This window comes from Conger conger, chromosome 16, assembly GCF_963514075.1.
Source record: "Conger conger chromosome 16, fConCon1.1, whole genome shotgun sequence".
In the NCBI taxonomy this organism is placed as follows: Eukaryota; Metazoa; Chordata; class Actinopteri; order Anguilliformes; family Congridae; genus Conger; species Conger conger.
The window spans coordinates 1,019,771-1,032,270 of NC_083775.1; the positions used below are offsets into that span (position 1 = coordinate 1,019,771).

Sequence of the window (12,500 nt, forward strand, 5' to 3'; positions counted from 1 at the left end):
GTGACGTTACTGTGTGTGTGCTGTTACTGTGTGTGTGTGTGTGCTGTTACTGTGTGTGTGTGCTGTTACGGTGTGTGTGTGTGTGTGTGTGCTGTTACTGTGTGTGTGCTGTTACTCTGTGTGTGTGTGTGTGTGTGTGTGTGTGTGTGTGTGTGTGTGTGTGTGCTGTTACTCGTGTTTCACATGCTCGAGAACTCAGGCTCTGCGTTTCTCTGCTAATGGAACATAAATCCTTTTTTCCCTGAGTAAGTTTGACCGTGTTTGCGCGGAGAGCGTAGGCGTGATGGAGCTGGGCCAGATGACTCATACTCTCAGAGCCCAGACTTGGATGGACTCCAGCGCTGTAACTGTGGCGCACAGTGACCTATATCCCCGTCCTATGCAGGACCGAACAGCGTGCGGTTTGTCATCGCCTCCCCACCCCCCACATTGTCACCTCTCACAGAAACAGGAGGCCTCTGACGGTGATGAACATGTCGGTGTCTTGCCTGTGTCCTTGAGGCTGTGGTCTGTGTGTGTGTGTGTGTGTGTGTGTGCGCGAGTATGTGTGCGTACGTGCGTGAGTGAGTGTGAGTGCGTGAGCTAAGGTATATGACTGTAGCCTAGTGGCTTTATTAATTCATCCCTCCATGCTGCATGAAAGATGACAACACACACACACACTCACACACACACTCACACACACACACACACACACACACACACACACACTCACACACACACACACACACACACACACACACACACACACACTCACACACACACACACACACACACACACTCTCACACACACACACACACACATAGGGGACATACGTCTGTATGGGCCTTTCTCCGGGGACGAGGGTTTGCGGAGAGGGGTGGTGGGGGTGGGGTGGCGGGCTGGTGTGGGGTGTTACAGAGGGACAGGGATGGTTTACGGAGAGGGGAGGTGGGGGTGGGATGGTGGGGCTGGTGTGGGGTGTTACAGAGGGACTTGTGGATGGTTTACGGAGAGGGGAGGTGGGGTGGGGTGGTGGGGCTGGTGTGGGGTGTTACAGAGGGACAGGGATGGTTTACGGAGAGGGTGGCGTGATCCGAACATGAACAGCCTCTCCCGTGAAACCAGGTCAGCTGACCCTCCGGGAGGGGACGAGCCAGCCGACCAATCAGACGGCCAGAAAGGACAGTGGAGCTGAGAGGAGGAGATGAGCTCCTCATGTGCTGGCGATATCAGCCCTGTGTCTGAATTCATAAATGACCCATCTGAATTCCTCACGCGGGGCACTGCGTTCGTTTGGGATCAGCGTGTTCACATCGTTGTGAAGAATGCTGCAGATACACAAGTTTTGTTTGTGTTGTCTGTCCACTAAATGAGATCAGGGTCAGACTTCACATCGCTCTCCGTCTGCCTATTCCAACTATTCCAGCCGTGTGTGGAGGGGCAGAGGGGCAGAGGTGTGTGGGAGGGGCAGAGGGGCAGAGGTGTGTGGGAGGGGCAGAGGGCAGAGGTGTGTGGGAGGGGCAGAGGGGCAGACGCTCATCTCCCCATGAGAGACGTCTGTGAAGCCGGCCTGATGGGCACCTCCACACCTCCTCCACACCTCCTCCTTTCCTCTTATTTCTCTCTCTCTCCCTCTCTCTCTCCTCTCTCATCCCTCTCTCCCTCCCTCTCCTCGGCACAGGAACGCTGCATGATCAATCATCTTCTTCTCTCTGTCCTGTCCTTGTAGAATCAGCTTGTGTTTAAGTGCAGTTTCATCTGCGTGTTCACTTGAGAGACGAGCTGTATACATGTGAACAACCCTTTGAGCTCCACTAATGTAGTGTGTGCGTCCACAAGGAGAGAAGAGGCTAACCTTGTGTACCTTCTGCCTCTATCTGTCATGATCTGCTGTGTGTGTGTGTGTGTGTGTGAGTGAGAGAGTGTGTGCATCTGTGTGTGTGTGTGTGTGTGTGTCTGTGTGTGTGTGTGTGTGTGTGTGTGTGTGTGTGTGTCTGTGTGTGTGTGAGAGAGTGTGTGTGTGTGTGTGTGTGGTGTGTGTCTGTGTGTGTGTGAGAGAGTGTGTGTGTGTGTGTGTGTGTGTGTGTGTGTGTGTGTGTGTGTCTGTGTGTGTGTGAAAGAGTGTGTGTGTGTGTGTGTGTGTGTGTGTGTGTCTGTGTGTGTGTGTGAGAGAGTGTGTGTGTGTGTGTGTGTGTGTGTGAGAGAGTGTGTGTGTCTCTTTGTGTGTCTCTGTGTGTGTTTTATTTGAAAGCGGACAGAAGAGGTCGCTGGAGCACTGTGTCTCCCTCCTGCAGAGGTTAATGTAAAGGAGCGTCTGCCAGGGTGACATATTGCTGCCGCCCTTTAGTCTGTTGACAAGGACGTGTTGCTGCCTTGACAGCACTTTCAGGGCTGACCTTGGCAGGTGTTGCTGCATTAATGTCCATCGCTGTGTGGGGGGGGAGGGGCTTAACAGCGCGGCCTGCACGTCAACATCAGTCTGCTTCGCCGGGCGAGAAGAGAACTCTGTTACCTGGTCCTGCGAGAGCCGCAGCCTTCAATTATTAAGCAGCCTTCCTCTGCGATGTGGGTCAGGCTGTCAGGCGTGCTCCTCTCCGGGAAGGGAGGAGGGTTCTGTGGCCGCATGCAGAAGCAGAATCCTCTGGCTGCTGTGGTTTGAGATTGGCGTCTGTAATGGACATGGGTTAGAGCTGCCGGTCCCCTAATCAGCCAATTGGCACTCAGAACCCTTCTGCGCTCCCGCATGTTCGGCCAGATGTTGGACACAAACACAGATGTGCCTCTGCACCCATCTTCAGCGCATTCCTCTGCTCAGACCCGTCTACATTACATTACATTACATTAGGCTTTTATCCAGAGCAACTTACAGTTGATTAGACTAATGGCTAGTGCTAACAACTAACGTTCAGCGTGGTCTGAGGCCTCTCGTGGTCCAGGGAACCAAACCCAGCCCCCCCTCCGTCACAGAGCCCTGTCAGCACGCTAAAGGCTAACGGGGACTCAGGCCCGAGGCGTGGGGCTGGCTGGGAGGGGGTGTGTGCAGGCTGGGAGGGGGGTGTGCAGGCTGGGAGGGGGGTGTGCAGGCTGGGAGGGGGGGTGTGCAGGCTGGGAGAGGCGTGGGGCTGGCTGGGAGGGGGGTGTGCAGGTCAGAGGGGGGTGTGCAGGCTGGGGAGGGGGGTGTGCAGGCTGGGAGGGGGGTGTGCAGGCTGGGAGGGGGGTGTGCAGGCTGGGAGGGGGTGTGCAGGCTGGGGAGGGCGAGGAGCTGGCCCCGGAGGGCGGTGTGGCCCCTTCTGTCAGCACAGAGCGGTGCTGAGTGCTCTCTGCGTGACACGGTACCTGGGATGGGGAGCCGTCGCACGGCAGGAAGGAGGCCTGGAGGCTCTCTGAGGGGGCCGTGTGGATGGGGGGGTCAGGGAGTGCGTGTGCGTGTGCGTGTGGAGCGGCGGAGGTCGCGGCTGGGAAACGGAGCGCTCAGGAGCGCCTCCCCCGGTCCCGGGAACGCTGCCCGGGAACGCTGCCCGGGAACGCTGCCAGCGGCTCCGCCCCGCACACTGATCAAAGGCCGATGTGGACTCGGAGCGTTGGGAAAGACAGGGATGAGAGGGGGAGAGGGGGAGAGGGGAGACCCTAACCTAACCCGTCACCAGGGGCACGGCGTGCTCTGCACCCGCACTAAACACAGCTCCATGCGGCCATCTCACGACCACGGTCCGGGGCTGTCCTGGTGCTAGATTAGCAGGGCAGTGCTAGGTTAGCAGCGCTAGGTTAGCAGGGCAGTGCTAGGTTAGCAGCGCTAGGTTATCAGCGCTAAGTTAGCAGGGCAGTGCTAGGTTAGCAGTGCTAGGTTATCAGCGCTAAGTTAGCAGGGCAGCGCTAGGTTAGCAGCGCTAGGTTAGCAGGCAGCACTATGTTAGGAGGCAGTGCTAACCTAGATCTTTGAGCTCATGTCCGATTTGCTCCAGAAATACTCCCTTGTTATGGGTTTTGAACACACCACACTCACACAGACACACACTCACACACACACACACACACACACACACACACACTCACACACTCAGTCGTCAGGCCTTTCCTCACCCTGTCAGAGTGTTATACTCAGACATGTATTTGCACTTTACACCGCCTCATCACTTCACACCTGTCCCATCAGCCCCTGGGCAGGCTGCTGTCACTCAGAGGGGCTCTGGAGCTCTGTATGCTGGAGAGTTCTGGAAGACTGGTTTTAAACCCCAGTGTTTAAAATGTGTCCAATTGGGTTAAAAGGGATGGGGGAGGGGGGTTTCTGTACGTGTTTTAATATATAAATATTTATTTAATATCCAATGTGGAGCTCTCTCCTTCCCTCTGCCTCTCTCCCTCCCTCTCTCTCCCTTGCTCTCTCTCTACTCCCTCTCTTTCTCTCTCCTCTCCCACCCTCCTTCCCTCTCTCTCTCTCCTTCGCTCTCTCCCTCTACTCTCTCTTCCCTCTCTCTCCTACTCCCCCCTCTCTCTCTCTCCCTCCCCCCCTCCCCCCCCCCTCTCTCTCTCTCTCTCCGTGTTTTGTCTTATCCAAACATTCCCGTTTCCTGTATAAGAGGGAGTCTCCTGGGGGCTGGGTGGGCTGGGGTTCAGCTGGGCTGGGTCCAGGGGAAAACCCAGCATCCGGGCCCTGGAGCCTCCTGCTACCGCTCCCGACCCGGAACGCTGAGGTCCCGCGTCCTCCTGCCACAGCGTCGGAATACTCTCTCTGCGCCCCGTCATGGCAGTTATACAGCTGATGCTTTTATCCTAAATGACTCACAGTTGATTAGACTAAGCGGGGAACAATCCTCCTGGATTACATCCGCTGTGTGGATCTTTTCGTGCAAGGCACAGAAAAGGGGGGCAGCCTGTAGTCTGTCACTGTGTGGGGAACAGCTCTGTGACTGTGTGAGGAACAGCTCTGTGACTGTGTGTGGAACAGCTCTGTGACTGTGTGTGGAACAGTTCTGTGTGAGGAACAGCTCTGTGACTGTTGAGGAACAGCTCTGTGACTGTGTGAGGAACAGCTCTGTGACTGTGTGTGGAACAGTTCTGTGTGAGGAACAGCTCTGTGACTGTGTGAGGAACAGCTCTGTGTGAGGAACAGCTCTGAGACTGTGTGGGGAACAGTTCTGTGTGAGGAACAGCTCTGTGTGAGGAACAGCTCTGTGACTGTGTGAGGAACAGCTCTGTGACTGTGTGTGGAACAGTTCTGTGTGAGGAACAGCTCTGTGACTGTGTGAGGAACAGCTCTGTGTGAGGAACAGCTCTGAGACTGTGTGGGGAAAGCTGTGTGGGAACATTTCTGTGACTGTGTGTGGAACAGCTCTGTGTGAGGAACAGCTTGAGACTGTATGGGAAAGCTGTGTGGGAACAGCTCTGTGTGTGGAACAGCTCTGTGAATGTGTGGGGAACAGCTCTGAGACTGTGTGAGGAACAGCTCAGTGTGTGGAACAGCTCGGTGTGCGAACAGCTCTGAGTCTGTGTGTGGTTCTTGCTGATGGACCGAGCTGCAGCTCTCTGTGTGGGGTGTGTGTGAGGTGTATGTGAGGCGTGTGTGTGGGTGTGTGTGAGGTGTGTGTGGGTGTGTGTGGGTGTATGTGAGGTGTGTGTGAGGTGTGTGAGGTGTGTGTGAGGCGTGTGTGAGGCGTGTGTGAGGCGTGTGTGAGGTGTGTGTGAGGTGTGTGTGAGGTGTGCGGTGTGAGGTAGGGAGTCCTGGGCCCTGTAGTATGTCCCAGCACAACCTCCCTCTGCCTGTGTGACTTACACAACCCTGCCTCTTTCCCTGCTTTCTCTCTCTGTCTCTCTCTCCCTCCTTCTCTCTGTCCTGTTCTCCTCCTCTGTTGAAAAAACAGCTTGAAAGGCAAATGTTTTCACAAGAGAAACCTGTGCCGGCAGTTCATTCCTGAAGATGTAGAAAATAAACGGGCTTCTTTCTCACATACCCCCTGCATAAGACCCAGAAACCCCCCCCCCCCCCCCCCCCCCCCAGTGGCAGACAGCACTGAGCCCCCCCGCCCCCCACGCGGTTTCTGTACAAGACCAGCGTCTGACCACCCCTCCGCAGTGTAGCGAGTGAACAGATGAAGCTCTTGACATGACTCCCTGTTCCAGATGTTCTGCTCACTCCACACTCCACCATGAGCTGCATCCGCCTGTAGCCGTGTCGCTCATGCATATTTTATTGAGTTAGTTTGGAGAACCGGCCCCAGTGTTTCTGTTTCTGTTCTGTTGGAGAGGCCTCCACTCAAGGTAGCATCTCACGGATGATACAGCAGACCGGTACAGCAGACCCGTACAGCAGACCGGTACAGTAGACCCGTACAGCAGACCCGTACAGCAGACTCGTACAGCAGACCCGTACAGCAGACCGGTACAGCAGACCGGTACAGCAGACCCGTACAGCAGACCCGTACAGCAGACCGGTACAGTAGACCCGTACAGCAGACCCGTACAGCAGACTCGTACAGCAGACCCGTACAGCAGACCCGTACAGCAGACCCGTACAGCAGACCGGTACAGCAGACCCGTACAGCAGACCCGTACAGTAGACCCGTACAGCAGACCCGTACAGCAGACTCGTACAGCAGACCCGTACAGTAGACCCGTACAGCAGACCGGTACAGCAGACCGGTATAGTAGACCCGTACAGCAGACCGGTATAGTAGACCCGTACAGCAGACCCGTACAGCAGACCTGTACAGCAGACCCGTACACGGTTCCGACAGTGTCGGCAGTAAAGCCTGTGTTTGTGGTCTCCGGTGATGCGCTGATAGGATGAGGATGAGGATGAGGATGAGGATGAGGATGAGGTTGAGGTTGAGGATGAGGATGAGGATGAGGTTGAGGTTGAGGTTGAGGTTGAGGTTGAGGATGAGGTTGAGGATGAGGTTGAGGATGAGGATGAGGATGAGGTTGAGGTTGAGGTTGAGGATGAGGATGAGGTTGAGGTTGAGGTTGAGGATGAGGTTGAGGTTGAGGTTGAGGATGAGGATGAGGTTGAGGATGAGGATGAGGATGAGGTTGAGGATGAGGATGAGGATGAGGTTGAGGATGAGGATGAGGTTGAGGATGACGTTGAGGATGAGGATGAGGATGAGGATGAGGATGAGGATGAGGTTGAGGATGAGGATGAGGATGAGGATGAGGTTGAGGATGAGGATGAGGATGAGGATGAGGATGAGGATGAGGATGAGGATGAGGATGAGGTTGAGGTTGAGGATGAGGATGAGGTTGAGGTTGAGGTTGAGGATGAGGATGAGGATGAGGTTGAGGATGAGGTTGAGGATGAGGATGAGGATGAGGATGAGGTTGAGGATGAGGATGAGGATGAGGATGAGGATGAGGATGAGGTTGAGGATGAGGATGAGGATGAGGATGAGGATGAGGTTGAGGTTGAGGTTGAGGTTGAGGATGAGGATGAGGATGAGGATGAGGATGAGGATGAGGTTGAGGATGAGGATGAGGATGAGGATGAGGATGAGGTTGAGGTTGAGGTTGAGGTTGAGGATGAGGATGAGGATGAGGTTGTGTGCTCTGACTGGCCCACGGTCTGAGGTGCTTCCTGGCTGTGACGTGTCAGCCTGGGTGAGTCGGCCAAATGCTGCTTGACTCAGAGAACTGGCACCAGCTTACTGCGCTGTCTGTGATTGGTCAGCATGCTGTGAGCCAGGCGAACACTCCGCAGTGGTCAGGTGGTGTTACGCTGAGAGAACTGAGCCATGTTTCTGCCTGAGCCTGTAGCTGATCAAACTGTCCGTGTGTGTGTGTGTCTGCGTGTGTGTGTGTGTGTGTCTGCGTGTGTGTGTGTGCGCGTGCGCGTGCGCGTGTATGCGTGTGTTTGTGTGAGTGTGTGCGCGTGTGCGTGTGCGTGTGCGTGTGTGTGTGTGTGTGTGTGTGCGTGTGCGTGTGCGTGTGCGTGTGCGTGTGCGTGTGCGTGTGCGCGTGCGCGTGCGCGTGCGCGTGTATGCGTGTATGCGTGTGTTTGTGTGTTTGTGTGTTTGTGTGTTTGTGTGTTTGTGTGTTTGTGTGAGTGTGTGCGCGTGTGCGCGTGTGCGCGTGTGCGCGTGTGCGCGTGTGCGTGTGTGTGTGTGTGTGTGCGTGTGTGTGTGTGTGTGTGTGTGCGCGTGTATGCCTGTGGGGGTTAACTTCCTTGAAATAGAATTGGCATCAGTGTGGCCCCTGCATGTCCCTGGCTCTCTGCTGTGGGCCCCTGGGTCACTGTGTGTGCTGCTGTGGCCCCTAGGTCACTGTGTGTGCTGCTGTGGCCCCTGGGTCTCTCTGTGTGCTGCTGTGGCCCCTGGGTCTCTCTGTGTGCTGCTGTGGGCCCCTGGGTCTCTCTGTGTGCTGCTGTGGCCCCTGGGTCTCTCTGTGTGCTGCTGTGGGCCCCTGGGTCACTCTGTGTGCTGCTGTGGCCCCTGCATGTCCTGGCTCTCCTCTGTGGCTGAGAGGGCGGCAGCTCGCTGAGTGACAGGGGAAAGGCTGAGTAATATGTGTCATCATTGGGGCGGGTGATTAATGAGGCCCTGTGGTCCTCTCCCATCTATCAGCCTGTGGGCAAACAGGACGCTGAGATCACAAACCAAAACGCCCTCGTGTTGCCATGGTGTTTATCCCCGCCCCCTGCCAGTCCCGGCCAATCGGGCGGCCCGTAGAGCGGAGTCGTATCTGTTGAGAAACACGGCGACCCAAATCCAGTTTCAGAAAAGCTGAAGAGCAAATACCCGCTGTTGCAGAAACGTCCACTCTAAACGTGTGGGCAGTGTGAGGTGCTTATCTTTATCTGCAGTGTTTAGACATGCTGCTGTCCAAACTAGCAGAGAAGCGCTTTTGCTGTTCAGGCTAAATTGAGCGACAGCTAAGCAGATATTTCTCCTGGAGCGGAGTTTAGGAGTTTAGTCAGAAATGGCTGAAGTGCTTACTCGCTAAACTCTGCCAGTCAGAGCTGCACACTGCTGATTTACACACAGTGTAAGTGTCCCTGCACTGTGTCCCTGCACTGTGTCCCTGTGTCCCTGTGTCCCTGTGTCCTGAACTGTGTGTGCCCGTGTATGTACTGTCTCTGCCCAGCTTTCCTGCCCTGTGCACGTGTGTGCGCGTGTGTGCGCGTGTGTGCGCGTGTGTGCGCGTGTGTGCGCGTGTGTGCGCGTGTGTGTGTGAGAGTGAGTTTATTCAGCCGTCTCCTTCATTTTCTCCATTTCTGTCTCACTCTTTTTTTACCCTGTGGCCTCCTTCTTTCACTTTCTCTTAGACTCTCTCTCTTACTTTCACTCCCTCCCCCCCTCTCTCTCTCCCTCTCTCCCTCTCCCTCCCTCTCTCTCTCTCTCGGTCTCTCCCTCCTGGCTCTTGTCCTTATTTTCTCTGTTCTCTGGTTCTGAGCTGAGTCATATTACCTGTGTGTGTGAGCGTACCTGTGTGTGTGTGTATGTGTGAGTGAGTGTACTTGTGTGTGAGGTACCTGTGTGTGTGGTCAGGTCCGTGTGTAAGTGCATGTTTCACATGCTCGTTAACATTAAGGGGAGTTAGCTACATGACTGGGACCTGAAAGTCTGCTGGGGTTCAAGCCCTAGTTTTGGGGGGATTGTCCCGTGCTTAGTCTAATCAACTGTAAGTCACACTGGATAAAAGCGACAGCTGAATAACTGTAATGAGATGTAATCATCGTCACACTGTCATCGACTCCAGCCAATCAGGAGCTGGAACAGGATTCCTGCTCTGTGCAAGTGCACATTCATTTACTTATGGTTATCTTTCAGTTATAAGTCCTATTTCATATGTAGGGTTATATTTGAGTTATACGGTCTATTTTATGTCAGGATGACCGAAATGTTGTGTAGGAGTGAATAATGTGTTTGTGTAGTAGGTCAGGAGGACTGAAATGTTGTGTAAGAGTGAATAATGTGTTTGTGTAGTAGGTCAGGAGGACTGAAATGTTGTGTAAGAGTGAATAATGTGTTTGTGTAATAGGTCAGGAGGGCTGAAATGTTGTGTAGGAGTGAATAATGTGTTTGTGTAGTCGGTCAGGAGGACTGAAATGTTGTGTAAGAGTGAATAATGTGTTTGTGTAGTAGGTCAGGATGACTGAAATGTTGTGTAAGAGTGAATAATGTGTGTAGTAGGTCAGGAGGACTGAAATGTTGTGTAAGAGTGAATAATGTGTGTAGTAGGTCAGGAGGACTGAAATGTTGTGTAAGAGTGAATAATGTGTGTAGTAGGTCAGGAGGACTGAAATGTTGTGTAAGAGTGAATAATGTGTGTAGTAGGTCAGGAGGGCTGAAATGTTGTGTAAGAGTGAATAATGTGTGTAGTAGGTCAGGAGGACTGAAATGTTGTGTAGGAGTGAATAATGTGTGTAGTAGGTCAGGAGGACTGAAATGTTGTGTAAGAGTGAATAATGTGTGTAGTAGGTCAGGAGGACTGAAATGTTGTGTAAGAGTGAATAATGTGTGTAGTAGGTCAGGATGACTGAAATGTTGTGTAAGAGTGAATAATGTGTTTGTGTAATAGGTCAGGAGGACTGAAATGTTGTGTAGGAGTGAATAATGTGTGTAGTAGGTCAGGATGACTGAAATGTTGTGTAAGAGTGAATAATGTGTTTGTGTAGTAGGTCAGGAGGACTGAAATGTTGTGTAAGAGTGAATAATGTGTGTAGTAGGTCAGGAGGACTGAAATGTTGTGTAAGAGTGAATAATGTGTGTAGTAGGTCAGGAGGACTGAAATGTTGTGTAAGAGTGAATAATGTGTGTAGTAGGTCAGGAGGACTGAAATGTTGTGTAAGAGTGAATAATGTGTGTAGTAGGTCAGGAGGACTGAAATGTTGTGTAAGAGTGAATAATGTGTTGGTGTAGTAGGTCAGGATGACTGAAATGTTGTGTAAGAGTGAATAATGTGTTTGTGTAATAGGTCAGGAGGACTGAAATGTTGTGTAAGAGTGAATGATGTGTTTGTGTAATAGGTCAGGAGGACTGAAATGTTGTGTAAGAGTGAATAATGTGTGTAATAGGTCAGGAGGGCTGAAATGTTGTGTAAGAGTGAATAATGTGTGTAGTAGGTCAGGATGACTGAAATGTTGTGTAAGAGTGAATAATGTGTGTAGTAGGTCAGGATGACTGAAATGTTGTGTAAGAGTGAATAATGTGTTGGTGTAGTAGGTCAGGAGGGCTGAAATGTTGTGTAAGAGTGAATAATGTGTGTAGTAGGTCAGGATGACTGAAATGTTGTGTAAGAGTGAATAATGTGTGTAGTAGGTCAGGATGACTGAAATGTTGTGTAAGAGTGAATAATGTGTTGGTGTAGTAGGTCAGGAGGGCTGAAATGTTGTGTAAGAGTGAATAATGTGTGTAGTAGGTCAGGATGACTGAAATGTTGTGTAAGAGTGAATAATGTGTGTAGTAGGTCAGGATGACTGAAATGTTGTGTAAGAGTGAATAATGTGTGTAGTAGGTCAGGAGGACTGAAATGTTGTGTAAGAGTGAATAATGTGTGTAGTAGGTCAGGATGACTGAAATGTTGTGTAGGAGTGAATAATGTGTTTGTGTAGTAGGTCAGGAGGACTGAAATGTTGTGTAAGAGTGAATAATGTGTGTAGTAGGTCAGGAGGACTGAAATGTTGTGTAAGAGTGAATAATGTGTGTAGTAGGTCAGGAGGACTGAAATGTTGTGTAGGAGTGAATAATGTGTGTAGTAGGTCAGGAGGACTGAAATGTTGTGTAAGAGTGAATAATGTGTGTAGTAGGTCAGGAGGACTGAAATGTTGTGTAAGAGTGAATAATGTGTTTGTGTAGTAGGTCAGGAGGACTGAAATGTTGTGTAAGAGTGAATAATGTGTGTAGTAGGTCAGGATGACTGAAATGTTGTGTAAGAGTGAATAATGTGTGTAATAGGTCAGGAGGACTGAAATGTTGTGTAAGAGTGAATAATGTGTGTAGTAGGTCAGGAGGACTGAAATGTTGTGTAAGAGTGAATAATGTGTGTAGTAGGTCAGGAGGACTGAAATGTTGTGTAAGAGTGAATAATGTGTGTAGTAGGTCAGGAGGACTGAAATGTTGTGTAAGAGTGAATAATGTGTGTAATAGGTCAGGATGACTGAAATGTTGTGTAAGAGTGAATAATGTGTTTGTGTAGTAGGTCAGGAGGACTGAAATGTTGTGTAAGAGTGAATAATGTGTGTAGTAGGTCAGGATGACTGAAATGTTGTGTAAGAGTGAATAATGTGTGTAGTAGGTCAGGATGACTGAAATGTTGTGTAAGAGTGAATAATGTGTTTGTGTAGTAGGTCAGGAGGACTGAAATGTTGTGTAAGAGTGAATAATGTGTGTAATAGGTCAGGAGGACTGAAATGTTGTGTAAGAGTGAATAATGTGTGTAGTAGGTCAGGAGGACTGAAATGTTGTGTAAGAGTGAATAATGTGTGTAGTAGGTCAGGAGGACTGAAATGTTGTGTAAGAGTGAATAATGTGTGTAGTAGGTCAGGAGGACTGAAATGTTGTGTAAGAGTGAATAATGTGTGTAGTAG

General features: G+C 51.6%; 1 protein-coding gene across 2 annotated transcripts in view; it reads left to right on the forward strand.

Annotated features, from left to right (window-relative positions):
- The window catches only part of rarab (retinoic acid receptor, alpha b), a 124,934-nt gene that overhangs the window by 94,622 nt on the left and 17,812 nt on the right, over nt 1–12,500 (forward strand). The gene's annotated exons all lie outside the window — the stretch shown is intronic.